The 15,493-nt window shown below is 35.5% G+C and overlaps 1 non-coding gene across 1 annotated transcript; it reads right to left on the reverse strand.

Annotated features, from left to right (window-relative positions):
- Positions 1-8,195: 8,195 nt before the first annotated feature.
- On the reverse strand, positions 8,196-8,302 carry LOC114896387. Its single transcript, XR_003793768.1, has one exon. It is a non-coding gene; the product is annotated as a U6 spliceosomal RNA (small nuclear RNA).
- Positions 8,303-15,493: the final 7,191 nt, after the last annotated feature.

Genomic DNA, 15,493 nt, shown 5'->3' on the forward strand with positions numbered 1-15,493 from the left:
TTGTAACAGCACTGTGACTCAGAAATCTTATTTTAGTTATACTCACACACATTGAAATACACATGAAATTCACAAGTAGTTAAAGATCTACTACTGAAAAATATGCCAGACCCAGATTATTTTATAGAAGAGTCCTAACAACCTTTTTTTTTTTTTTTTTTTGCAGTACACGTGCCTCTCACTGCTGTGGCCTCTCCCACCGCGGAGCACAGGCTCCGGACGCGCAGGCTCAGCAGCCATGGCTCACGGGCCCAGCAGCTACGAGGCATGTGGGATCTTCCCGGACCGGGGCACGAACCCGCATCCCCTGCATCGGCAGGCGGACGCTCAACCACTGCGCCACCAGGGAAGCCCTAACAACCTGTATTTTTAAACTACATAGGGTACAGAAAAATATAGAACATTTTGTTTATTTGACGTATTTTAAGATAAGTTATTTTAATATTCAGAAATTATAGAAATATAATGGACAACCAATATTCACCACTCAGATTAGACAAATATAAAACAGGTTGTTTTATTTGTTTCTGATCTTTAAGAAATAAACCTTTATAGCTTTCTTTTACCCCTTCATATCTCGTCTTTCTTTCCTTGTCCCTACATGTTTATGTAGTGTTACTTCACATGAATGCAACAATATACAATAAAGAAATTAAAAATTTTTTTCAACAGCAGAATCATTCATTTATTATTCTACAGCTTGCCTTTCATTCATTTAACATTCTGACTTTGATTTTCATTCATGTGATAGGTAGATCCAACATGCTTATTTTAAATGCTACATAAAATAACCTACAATTATATTGTTATATATGCCAGATGTATGTCATATTAACTGTATATAATCTTACAATAACCCAGTGAGGTCTATATTACTATTATAATTACCATTGTTTTTTCCAAGAAGAAAATGAGAGAGAGAGATTAAGTGAATTCTTCAAGGTTATACAGTCAGTCAGATGGAAACCAGGATTTGAATCCAGCCATCTGGTTTCATTTTCTGTGCTCATAGCCACTTTGCAACACCATCGCTCACTGCTACATTTTCCATTGTTTCACTATAATGTAACATTTCCTTGAGCTTTTTACTTTTTAACATAAAAAGCATAATTTTTAGATTTAATAGTTACGTTTATCATATATACATACATATGTATACATGTTTGTACATACCCATCCTCATATATACACACATTCACCATATATATACCATATAGCATATTAATTGTGTACCATGCAGTATTTTAAGTGCTATGCCTATATTAACTCACTTAATCCTCATAAAAATACCATAGCATACATTATCCTCATTTTATAGATGAGAAATACAGAATGAGAAATGTTAAGTAAATTGCCCGAGCTTACATAGCTAATAATTAGCCGAACCCAGATTCATACCCAGCAATCCAGCTAGAGAATATCTGCTCTTAACCACATCCCATTCATTTTCTCTGGTTTTATGTATCTCTAGGTGGTCAACTATTACTCTCTGCTCTTATTCTTGAATATATCTTTAGCTGAATATATTACAGGTGATAGTTATTTTCTCTCAGCACTTAGAATATCTTATTCTAAGTTCTGGAATATAGCAATGCAAATGAAATACCATTGTCCATCTACTTGTCCTTCATTTTTAAGTAATCTCTTTTCTCTATGCTAGCTTTTAAGATTATTTTTCCATGGCTTTAATGTCTTTTAGTTTCAATATGAAGTATCCAAGATGTGTGGGTTTGAAATTCTTGAAGTTTTAGTTCTGGAGAATTCATATATAATATATATTTGAAAATAGTTTCTCTGCCATTATTATGCATATATATTATATACACATAATATATAAAAATACATGACATTGTTACACTATATAATATATATACTATAGTATACCTTAGTCCATATGTATATATCATGTGACATGTATATATTGTATACATATGTATTACAAAGAGTACATTTTACATTTATACATATATTTTAGCTTATCTTTAAAATATTTTTGAACATATTTATCTTTTATAGGATTTTTTAATAAGTTCCTTTTATATCTAACAGCTGCTGTTGCACTGATTCCTGTATTTCTATTTATATATATTTAAAGATATTCTTTCTTTCATTTTCTTTTTTGTTTGTTTTGGGAAAAGGAAGAAATCCTAAATGAAAAAAGTTATTTTTAAATTGATCTAAGGTTTTAATCCTTCTAGAGTGATAAAACATTGTTCACTCTTCCTTTGTACTTGTTTTTTGAAGGCATTTTGGAGTTTCTCTTGGCAGATTCACCTGGAATGTGGGGTCCTGCATGGGCTCCCAATAAGGAATATTAGGATGAAATAAGGCAGTAAGTGTAAGTCACTAAAGGCAGTTCTGGACATATAAGCTTTTAATAAGCATTGGAACTTCCTATTATATCTGCTGTTTAGCATTTCTTTGTTGCCTTCATCTGGCCCCTACGGATCTCATTCTAGACCCTCTTGTTATACTGGTGAGTTGATGTAGGCTCTGGCTGTAAGGCGGTTAATTAATGTCTCCCTTGGAATGCACCTTTACAGACACCTGAGACCCAGGCAACAAACACCCCCAGCTCTTTTCAGCCTCTTCCTATTTGCATCATAGCTCTGGTTTCAAATAGTGAGTACATCTCATTCCCTGCCTCATGTGGTCACTTTTAGTCTTTTACTTCATAAACTCTTCTCCCTGACCCTATTTCCAGACTCATAGCTCAGCAGGCCCACAGTTTTTGCAGGACTTTCTACTTTGTCTTCCATTTACACTTTGGGTACACTGAGATGCTTACCTCATTAACTTTCTCCATCCTTGTTATGTGACTGGAACTGAGAGATCAGGGGACAACCCAAGCATAAACTTTCAATACAATATTGATTAAAATCTTATCAATTTTACAAGTTCTACTTGTAAACTTTATTTTACAAGTTCTACTTACTTTTATTTATTTATTTGTTTATTTTTGGCTGCATTGGGCCTTCATTGCTGCACACGAGTTTTCTCTAGTTGAAGGTGAGCGGGGACTACTCTTCATTGCAGTGCGCGGGCTTCTCATTGTGGTGGCTTCTCTTGTTGTGGAGCACGGGCTCTAGGCGCGTGGACTTCAGTAATTGTGACACTCAGGCTTAGTAGTTGTGGCGCACGGGCTTAGCTGCTCCGCGCGATGTGGGATCTTCCCGGACCAGGGCTCAAACCCGTGTCCTCTGCATTGGCAGGCGGATTCTTAACCACTGCGTCACCAGGGAAGTCCTCTACTTACTTTTAAAACATAGCCTTCTATTCCATTCCACTGAAAATAGTCTCCAATACCTTGGTATTCAGTCTTAGGTAGATAATTTAAATAAAAACATGTACTTTGAATTAATTCACTTTATTTGAATCTAGAATCCATTAGGCAACATGGTATTAAATTTCCTGTTTATAAGAATGATAGTCCTATTTGCATTCTTATTTTATTGAGTTTTTATCTAGTAAATGATTTCTTTGCACTAATTTCAAGGCTATATATTTGCCATTTTTAAAGCAAGACCACTAAATATCTTCCTTTTATATCTGAGGAAAGTTTGATTTGAATCCACAAATACCTCCTTAATTATTATGAAAACATTTTCATGACAATGAAATTCTGAACACTAGTTTTATTGAAGTGCAGTATATCAGAGGGAAAGATGTATTAATTATCAAAATAAAGTATTTTATCTTTTTGTTTATTTATGTAATTATGACAGGGGAGATAGAAAAGAAGAGGGCATTTTCCTTCTATTGTGTAGCATTCCTATAGATTTTACACTGGTCATGTGGTAATTCCAACATCTGACTCACATAAGTAGCTTTCTGATTAGGATGTTTCTGGAGCTGGAATATTTTTAGGATAAAAGAAAATCTGTTTATATTTCAAGTAAAACTACATATGACCTTTATTCAGTGCAAATATTGCCTCATTCTGTAAAAATCCTAACCCACACAGAAGTCTAGATCACTTGTAGGCTCTGCAAGGGAGTGGAAAACACACCTTTTTTGGCTTGAGATTGTCATCCACTTGGTTTCCACCAGGCATTAGAGGGATCTACAATAGTAAAGTATATCCTTACGTCTAGCGCACTGCTCTGCACCCCATGGACACCAGTAAATACATGTAACTGGAATGACTACCTGTGATTTTCAATAGTCCCCAGAGAGGAAAGGAATTTTTTTCTATTTCATTCTTTATCATTGGTATGGTCAGGAAGCATTTTGTTGCCAAGACATAATCATTTTTCTCCTGGTGACTTTAGCAAAACATCACCCAGTCCAATTAAAAAGCTGTTCTTTTCCTGTTAGTTTAAGAAGTCAGCACCCACGCTTCACTGTGGTATCCAGCACTCCGTTATTAACAGTTCTCTTGGCATCTTATTAAATTGGAAAGGGTTTCAGATCAAGATTAAATGGCATGTATGAATCTCTTTATATTATTTGAAATATATATTCTGTCCACATAAACTGCTATTTCCATTATCTTAATTTTGTACAGCACAATGAATTATATGAATTATTTCTCCAGGCCCTCAGAGGGGGTCATTTTCCACCAAGGAAGTGGCCACATAATAAAAAGGTCAAAGCTAAATCACAAAAGAAAAAGTCTCTAATCATAAAAAACCCATTTTTGGGGGAGAAAGATGAAGCAGATCAGTCATCAGCTATTTTTTATCACAATCTAAGACATGTGCAGTAATAAATAAATACATTCTCAATTTTACACGATAGATTCTCTCCACCCAGGAGTATGACTGTAGTACCCATATTTAGAAAGGGATTATTCTTTTCTTTAAAAAAAAATTATTGAGGTATAATTTACATATAATAAAATGCATATCGATGAGTTTTGACACATACATGCGCACACACACACACACACACACACACTGATGTGACAGTAATATAGAGAATGTTTTTATCACCCTCAAATATTCTTTCAGGTCAATACAGGAAGCCCCCAGCCTCCATCCTGGGCTCCAGACAATTGCTAATAAGCTTACTCTCCATCACTAGAGGTTGGAACAATGTTTCCTCGACTTTCACACAAATGGGTCTATATGGTATGTATCCTTTTATGTCTGGCTTGTTTCACATTTTAAAAACTTTTTAAAAAATAAACGTTTTATTTTAGGATAATTTTAGATTTACAGAAAAATTGCAAAGATGGTACAGAGAGTTTTTCCTATCCTTAAAATCTCATATTAATACATAACTAATGTAACTAACGTGCTGCATTTGTCACAACCAATGAACAAATATTGGTACATTAGTATTCACTTAAATCATGGTTTATGCCAATTTCCTTCCTTTGTAAACTAACGTCCTTTTTCCTGTTCCAGGATCCCATCCAGGATATCGCATTACATTGAGTCATTGCGTTTAGTTGTCGTGTCTCCTTAGCTCCTCGTGGCTGTGCCAGTTTCTCAGATTGTCCTTGTTTCTGATGACCTTGAAGGATTTGAAGAGTACTCCTCAGCTCTGTTGTAGAATGTTTTTTAATTGGGCTTTGAGTGATGCTTTTCCTTATGATTACATTGTGGTTAGGAGGACGACCACAGAGGTAAAGTGTCAGTCACATCACATTCAATCAACATGACCTTCACTATTGACATTCATTTTAATCACCTGGCGGAGGCAGTGGATGGTCAGGTTTCTCCATTGTAAGGTGACTCCCCCCACCCCACTTCCAAGCTGCCCTCTTTGGGAGAAGTCACCATCTGTAAGCCACACTTAGACTGGGGAGTCATGCACCACTTCCGTAAGTGTGGATTACCACCATAAGTCATTTGTCTGCTCTCCCCCATTTATTTCTTTAATAAGTCATTTATTTGTATCAGTATGAACTCATGCAAATTTATTTTAAAATTTGAGTGTATTAATTTTATTCCAGCTTTGGCCATTCAGAGCTCTTTCAATTCGCTCCTCTGCTACGGTTTTGGATCTGCCTCTTTACCAATAAATGCATACGTACCCTTGATAGAATGTAATGGGAATGACACGTTACCCCCGTAGTGTCCTCCCCAAACCCATAACCACAATCTAATCATGAGAAAAATTGGAGAATGGTATTAGAAACCAAGAGCTAGGCATGCTCATTGTTACTGAGGTATCATCACTTCCAGGCCTTCCAAGTCGAAGAACAAAGTTGTTACCAACCCTTATATATACTCATATATATGTAAATATTTCTATATTATCTATCCATCTCTGTATTGAACTGTACATAGATTCATAAGATGTCTCCAACTCTAATCCATTACCACATGGATAATTCTAGCCATCTCCCCTTGTTTATCTGTAAACTCCCACTCCAGCAGTGAGAATATTAATTGATCAATTCCAGTATGCATATATACTGAAGTGTTTCAGAATTGTTATCTTGCGGTCCTGGGAAAACAACATTATCACCCAGAGTATGTTGTTATGTGTAGTTTTCCTTTAGCCTTGAAAGTATCCACTGACTTCCAAACTTACTTAGGTCAGCACCTTTGTCCCTTACCTCCTTCAGTGAAGTTGTTCATATATTTGTAATACAGAGTTTGAGTTACTGGTATGTGTGAAGTACCATTAACTGAGACTGGAAAAATCTAGGGGAGGAGAAGGGTTTTTTGGCAAATCAAGTGTTACAATTTTATGTATAAGTTGAAAATACTTATTAGAGATCAAGGGGAAATGTCAAGTAGACTGTCAAAAATTGATGTCAACCATTTGTCTGGTATGTGAATTTAAAATACTTTCCCTGAATTAAGGTCCATCATTTGAATTTGATTATGATATGATTATATAATTACATATTTACATTTTATAATTAAATATATATTACATATTTTATATGGAAATGAAAATATATTTTCTTTATATCTATTCCTTCTAGTTGACATTTCAAAATTAAGATGTGCTCTGGGTGCTTTAAAATTTCATAGCAGAAAATTTTTGAATGACATTTGCATTGCAATCATTGTGTTTTCTATCTATGATGAAATTACGCTTCAAGTAGTTAAGATCCAGGATGTCCATATACAAAAGTGGGGGGGCTAAACTGGGAGATTGAGATTGACATATACACATTACTATATGTAAAATAGATAACTAATAAGGACCTGCTGTATAGCACAGGGAACTCTACTCAATACTCTGTAATGACCTATATGGGAATAGAATCTAAAAAAGAGTGGATATATGTATGTGGATAACTGAATCACTTTGCTGCACAGAAGAAACTAACACAACATTGTAAATCAACTATACTCCAATAAAAATTAATTAAAAAAAAATGAAGTTCAAGAACAGCCTGAGAAGACAAAATTGTCCCTACTCCAATCACCATTTGAATGGAAGGATCCTTGATCAGGTACTTCTATTTAAATATATCCTCAATTATCTAAAGTGAAGAAGAAAATGATCATGTTTTATACATCTTTATTGGAGTATAATTGCTTTACAGTGTTGTGTTAGTTTCTGCTGTATAACAAAGTGAATCAGTTATGCATATACATATATCCCCATCTCTTCCCTCTTGCGTCCCTCCCACCTTTGTGGTCACAAAGCACCGAGCTGATCTCCCTGTGCTATGCAGCTGCTTCCCACTAGCTATTTTACATTTGGTACTGTATATATGTCCATGCCACTCTCTCACTTTGTCCCAGCTTACCCTTCCCCCTCCCTGTGTCCTCAAGTCCATTCTCTAGTAGGTCTGTGTCTTTATTCCCATCTTGCCCCTAGGTTTTTCATGACCAATTTTTTTTTTTTTTAGATTCCATATATATGTGTTAGCATATGGTATTTGTCTTTCTCTTTCTGACTTACTTCACTCTGTATGACAGACTCTAGATCCAGATACCTCACTACAAATAACTCAATTTCGTTTCTTTTTATGGGTGAGTAATATTCCATTGTATATATGTGCCCCATCTTCTTTATCCATTCATCTGTCGATGAACACTTAGGTTGCTTCCATGTCCTGGCTATTGTAAATAGTGCTGTAATGAACATTGTGGTGCATGACTCTTTCTGAATTATGGTTTTCTCAGGGTATATGCCCAGCAGTGGGATTGCTGGGTCATATGGTAGTTCTATTTTTAATTTTTTAAGGAACCTCCATACTGTTCTCCATAGTGGCTGTACCAATTTACATTCCCACCAACAGTGCAAGAGGGTTCCCTTTTCTCCACACCCTCTCCAGCAAAAATATGGAACGCTTCACAAATTTGCGTGTCATCCTTGCACAGGGGCCATACTAATCTTCTCTGTATCGCTCCAATTTTAGTATATCTGCTGCTGACGTGAGCACGAAAACGATCATTTTTGAATGACTTCATCTTACATCTCAAATGACTTTCTGAATGAACTTAAACATTTCAGAAGTATAGAAAAATAAATTAAATAGGTGTATTTACATTTTGGTATCAGACATATTTTCTTTGGGATGATTTATTTTATAAACATTTATTTTGTATATAAAATATACCTGATTTGGTGTTCTTTCTTTTCCAGTAGCATTTCAAGTATCATAATCATCAGTACACATACAAGATATCTGAAGGGACTGTTATCTCTCCTTTCTATTATAAATGCACCGCTTAGTCTACTGGCATATCACTTAATTGACTTAAAGCTCCAGTTTTCAGAATATTAAACTTATAATAAAATAGTTTGTCAAAAGTACAATATGTGGAAAACGGGTTAAAATCACCTGAATATATGACAAAATAAAACTGAGCTAATCCCTCAGAAATCGTTACCTTTTAATGAGTGGTGATAATCCTGACATCACTAGCTTAGCACTTTCATGGAAAAGATGAGTCAGAAATGCTCACAGAGGAGAAAATATGCAAGGGTGAACGAAAAACTTTTTTTTTTTTTTTTAATGTACAGAATCTATGACAGGGAATACAGGAGTGCTGTGTACAATTTTACCATGGATTTCTCATCCAGAAAGAAGCAGAAGGAAATTTGAAGGGAAGCTCTGTTTACATAATGACTAGTTGTGATATTTTGTTAGTAAGTAAACTCCAATTGGTATTTTTCCAACAGACACAATAGGTAGGCAAAGTTAAGCTTCTCTATTAAGTATGCATACTTTCAAATCAATGTGAATATGCTTAATTTATCAAGAGTTGCTCTTGTTACTGTCAGCAAGTACAAAGTTAGCTAAATTAATACTGTACTAATTTTCTTTTATGCTTTATCTATTACATTTATTTTGCTTCTCATAGTTTCAAACTACATCATCATGGATTATATTTTGTTTCAAGGAACTGCAGAATCTCAGCTAAAACAGGCATAAAATAAGGGTATTATAGGTAAACATTAAATGTATTTCTTAGGGGTTTGGTTCAATTTTCCTAATAGCTATTAAGTAAGGATTTTATGAAGATTATACCTTTGGGGGGGGGAGGGGAATCACAATATATGTACTATAAACAAGAAGAAAAGGCTTTATTTTCACCTATTTCTAAAGGCTTAAACTTGGGCTCTTCCATAAGAAACTCAGAGTGTGAATCAATCTCACAGAACTCAATGTCATTTTAAAAATACTGAAAGGAGAAAATTGCCAATATGATTTTTCCCTAAACATCCTCATCCCACTTACAAATACACACACATAAACAGCACACATATTTTGCACATGCGTAGACCTGACCATGAGAGCTCATCTGATGCTAAATGTGGTGACTGAGCTTTCATATTAAAGAGACACAAGGATCTTTTTCATCAGAACAGTGGCTGCTTCATCTGAGGAGGATATGGTTTACCAATGAGTTGAAACTATTAATTAATATTTGTGAAAAGAAAATAATTATATTGCTTATTATAAATGATAAAATTAAGGGTTTCAATGCCAGAAAGGTTATCAAGATAAATACATTAAAGTTGAATTTCTTTACATGATTCACCATAGAGGAACTATAAAAAAAATTGTAGGACACTTTTTATCCAGTCCAAGAAAGTGATGGCTATAAAAACTGCCGAAATGCTCATAATAAGATGCTAAATTAAAACACCGTTTTCGCTTAGATCTCAATTCCGTAAAATTATAAGTGTTTTAAAAAGACTAAAATGCTGAGTAGTTGTCTCTGGGAGCCGAGGTTACAGGTGATTTGCACTTTCTCTTTATACTTTCCTGAGTTTTTCAAGCCTTTTCAAAGTCAGACAGTAATGTTTTAATAATCAGTGAACCACATTCATTATTTTAATAGCTTTATCAAATGAAATTCTCTTGCTTACACATTATGCTGGCTCAAATAAGTATGTCCTAAAAGTGAGTCCCTGTCCGTGGAGGTCCTGACAACCACAGAGAAATTCTGCTCGTGGTTTAAAAATAACCCCAGGAAATTACCTCCAACTGACAAACAACACAGTCTCGTGTTCTCTTTGCTCTAACTTATAAAGCAAATCTGGCCTGGGACTCAACAGGCTATTTTAGTTAATACTGTTTTCATTCTGGCAATAGTCCCTGCTTCCGTTAAATTCAGAGCAGCTGTTATGTTCAAAAACTGAAGAGGAAGGTAGGTGTGAGGTTTTTGGCCCCAAAGAGGATTTTTGTTTCCTCTGAGATGTTGTGAACACTCTCATTCCTCACCTGGGAAGCAAAACGGCATTGGGCCTGCTGTCATTCTATAGCCCAAATCATAGTGATGAATGTTGTGTCCTTAGGATCAAGGGCAGAGTGAAGCTGTGTTGGAAGAGAAATCAACCCTGACAAAAATACAGCCCCATGAAGGAAAAGTGCTGTACAGAACTAGACCCGTCTTTGAATTGGAGCTATCATAAGATATACCTGTACACCTTTTCTTCTTTATCCAATCATTTGTTGATGGATGCTTAGGCTCCTTCCATATCCTGGCAATTGTAAATAATGCTGCTATGAATATTGGTGAGCATGTGTCTTTTCAAATTAGTGTATTCATTTTCTTCAGATATATACCCAGGAGTATATGTGCTGGATAATATGGTAGTTCTGTTTTTTAGTTTTTTGAGGAACCTCCATGCTATTTTCCATAGTGGTTGCATCAATTTATATTCCTACCAACACTGTACTAGGGCTGCCTTTTCTGCACATCCTCACCAACATTTATCTGTGAGCTTTTTGATGATGGCCATTCTGACAGGTACGTGATGATATCTCATTGTGGTTTGTATTTGCATTTCTCTGATGATTAACTATGTTGGGCATCTTTTCATGTATTTGTTGGCCATCTGCTTGTCTTCCTTAGGAAAAATGTCTTTTCAGGTCTTCTGCCCATTTTGTATCTTTTTTGTTGTTGTTGTTCTTGTTGTTGTTTGTTTTTGGACATTGAGTTTTATGAGTTGTTTATATACTTTGGATATTAACCCCTTATCAGTCATATCATTTGCAAATATTTTCTCCAATTCATAGGTTGTCTTTTCATTTTGTTGATGGTTTCTCTTGCTGTGCAAAAACGTGTTTAATTAGATCTGATTTGTTTATTTTTTCCTTTTTTTCCCCTTTGCCTTTGGAGACAGATTCCACCAAAATATTGCTATGATTTATGTCAAAGAGTGGCCTGTGTACCTGGGCTGTGACCTTCATTTTGTGTCCTTAGCTTTTTTTTTTTCCCCTGTCTTTAGGGGGTACAGGAAGGTTAGGACTGGATTTGACTAACTGTCCTCCCCCCAGGTAGATAAGGTTCTGGTAAAATTGTTTCCCTTGGAGAGAAGTCCTTTGTCATGCTCTGGACATATTTCAATATGGTTACTTTTCCACTACCCCTGCCGGAAGCATAAAGGGATTTGTCTCTGATCTTCACCATGAGAACCTAGTAGCTTCCCTGGAGATAAAACCCATGAAAATGCTGGGGAGCTATGACTGTAGCCTCCAGGAGCTTCTTACTCTCCTGTAGTTAGTGCAAAATAAGCTTCCAGCAATTCGTCAAAATAATTTAAATATTCCAGCCACTTTATGGCTTCAATGTCTTCCTCTAGGTAAGAGAATCTTCTCTATATTCACCTTTCTCCCCAGATTTCAGGTGATGATTTGCCCTGGGACCCTAATTCTCATGGGAGAGGTGACTTCCAAGCTCTTTTTTTTTTTTCTCTTCTTTCTTCCTTTCTTTCTTATTATTTTTTTTAACATCTTTATTGGGGTATAATTGCTTTACAATGGTGTGTTAGTTCCTGCTTTATAACGAAGTGAATCAGTTATACATATACATATGTTACCATATCTCTTCCCTCTTGCGTCTCCCTCCCTCCCACCCTCCCTATCCCACCCCTCTAGGTGGTCACAAAGCACCAAGCTGATCTCCCTGTGCGGCTGCTTCCCACTAGCTATCTGTTTTACGTTTGGTAGTGTATATATGTCCATGCCACTCTCTCACTTTGTCACAGCTTACCCTTCCCCCTCCCCATATCCTCAAGTCCATTCTCTAGTAGATCTGTGTCTTTATTCCTGTCTTACCCCTAGGTTCTTCATGACATTTTTTCTTAAATTCCATATATATGTGTTAGCATATGGTATTTGTCTTTCTCTTTCTGACTTACTTCACTCTGTATGATAGACTCTAGGTCCATCCACCTCATTACAAATAGCTCAAGCTCTTTACATGTCGGAGCTGAGAGCAGAACTCCACAGCTTCCCTAGCACTGATTGTTTTGGACTGAAGTAAAGGGAAACCCATCATTTCTACATTTCTTAATTCTCTCTACCTTACACCATGGGATTATTGATGAAATTTTTCAGTACCTTTAATTCTTAGAATTTTATTATTCTCTTCCTGGGGACATCTTACAACTGCATATTTCAAAATATAATCCAAATATTTTTGTAAGCAGAGATTACAGTTAAAATGTAAATATTAAAATATGGTTTGTGATGTTTTGAAATTTAAGGATGGAATTTAAAACAAGAGGAATAGAATCAAATTGGGGCTGTCCTCAATTCTCGGGTTTTATTGCTTATCTAAATGTTATGGACTATTTAGAAGATAAATACTATTGATTAGTGACACAGAAGCAATAAGTAGTCACAGAAATTGATTAATAAATACTGATTTTTTTTCAGCACTTCATCTATATAAACTGTTTATTTGTAGCAAATGATAAAGTTAAAAAGAGTGTTGTTTTTGTGGTATGGATCATAAGGCAGATAACAAAATTCTAATTTTTCCTTGTAAAAGATGGACACGTGCAACTTTTCTTTCTTCTCATGGAGGCAGTATGTTAACATCTATGTGTCGTTGTCCCTATGAGTAATGTATCCCTATTTACTTCAGCCTATGGAATTTTACCTTTAACTTTTCTATAGGTAATACATTTATGTATTAAAAAAAATTAACATAGAGAGTGAAATGTCTCCCCATCTATATCTCCATCCTCTCAGTTCCAGCTCCTGTGTATACACTGTAATTAGTATTTAAGCACAAATTTAAAAATCCAATATTTGCTTGCCAATTGAACATTAGGTTTTTGGCTTCAGAAATTAAAAAGTTGAATTCCAGAGAAAGACAAATATCATAGGATATTGCTTGTATGTGGACTCTAAAAAAAAATGATACAAATGAACTTATTTACAGAACAGAAACAGGCTCACAGACTTAGAGAATTAACTTACGGTTACCACGAGGGAAGGGTTGGGGGGAGGGATAGGTTGGGAATTTGGGATTGATGTGTACACACTGCTATATTTAAAATAAAATGCCTTTCCACGAAAAATAAATAAAAACAAAGTTGAATTCCCATTAATTGTAATGGGTAAGACTTCAAGTAGAGCAGATTTGTGGGAAAAGCTCAGAAATTCCATTTTTGGTATTTGTGCTTCAGATTCCTTTAACATATCCAAGAAGATAGATTGAGTAGACGGTTGGACATGTGTCTGAGTTCATCATAGAAAGTCAGGCTGGAGACATACTGTCAGAGTCATCAGTGATTAGACGGTATTTAAAGCCATGAGACTGGATGAGGTCACCAAGAATGAGCGTGCCTATGACAAAGGGAATGCAGCACTGAGCCACAGGCACTGAGATACTAAACATTCAGGAAGGAGAGGGGTAAGCTGTAAATAGACTGAGGTGGAAACAAGTTGTAGGAAGAATATTAGGAGACTATGATTTCCCAGAAGCCAAGTAAAGAAATAATTTAAGAAGAAGGAACTAATCAACTGAATCAAATGCTGCTAATAGGGTTAGCAGTTCCCTTTAGGTGATCCACTAGCCAGATAAAAGTGGTGAGTGAGCTGGTCTTGTATTGATACTACTTCCTCTTTGGTTTGAGTCTACTCTCTTTTTAGAGAAATTCCTGCACCTAAGAGCTGTTTTCCATAACTAGCCTGCTGCTGAGTGCCCCCATGACTCTTAAGAAACTGGCTCAGCAGACAGTCCAGTATTTCCTGATCTCTTAGTATCGCCTCTACTATTGCTTTCAGGGATATGGAACTTCTTCCTCCACAAAAGATGATGTTTCTCCTCCGAAGCTTATTTTTAGTAATATCTGCATCATATCTAGAAGTTATTTGACATAGGACACATAATAATGTCATTCTCTATCTAGTGTCTGAGACTGATGTAAGTTTTTCCATTAGTTTTAGTAATTTTTTGGTCATTTAGGTTTAATTTGCAGGAGGAAGGTAAGGGTGGGAGGATTATTTACGTTCACACCACATTTCCTGTAAGTTTGGCTCTGTCAGATTGTATTCCAGCTACTGACCAGCTGGCTGACCTCAGGCAAGTTACTAAACTTCTCTAGGACTCAGTTACCCTATCCATAAAGTGAGGGATGAAGCATAAATGGTTACCGTGAGAATTGCACTGCTCGCCACAAATTAAACACTATTTAAGTTTCTGCCATTTTGAAAGCACACAAAGATCTTTAAGATATATGAGCATCCGTGCTTGTCTGTTACTGACAACCTTAAAGGCATCTTTAAACACTGGGAGTAGACAGGTTGATTGAACATATAATGCAAAGAAAAAATTTCTTTTTCTCATTTCAGTGAAGCATTGGGAGAAGGTATGAAGAGATGCATATTATTACCAAGATGAAAAGAAAATAATTCTGGAAAAATCTGCAGAACTTTTCTATAAACAGGACACATTACAGAATCATGTTATGAAGATTAAAAATATGATAGCAGAGCACCAAGGAGCATACTGCTCTTGGATTCTATGATTAAAGGAAACATTACTGTGTAGCTCCTAAAATTAATTTAGAGTACTTTTAATGCCCTTAGGCATATGACAGAATAATGTAAGGTCACAAGCTTTAATGATAGCAATCATCACTGAATTCAATTTCTTCATGCTGGCTGCAATTTAGTTGTTTTTCTTTTAAGAGCTGTTTAAATTCAAGGAATTAATAAGCAAAGCTTAGTATTTAAAACTTCCTGCCTACAAATTATATTGCAGCTTTGTGGTGAATGTAGAATAGTGACAAGATCTTTTTTCAAAAAAATTAGACAATTTTAGAAAAATAAAAACTTATGTTTTGTATCTCATTTTTAAATTTTAAATCATTAAATGACTAA

This window comes from Monodon monoceros, unplaced genomic scaffold (genome assembly GCF_005190385.1).
Source record: "Monodon monoceros isolate NGI ecotype Baffin Bay Population unplaced genomic scaffold, NGI_Narwhal_1 Super_Scaffold_15, whole genome shotgun sequence".
NCBI classification, from domain to species: domain Eukaryota; kingdom Metazoa; phylum Chordata; class Mammalia; order Artiodactyla; family Monodontidae; genus Monodon; species Monodon monoceros.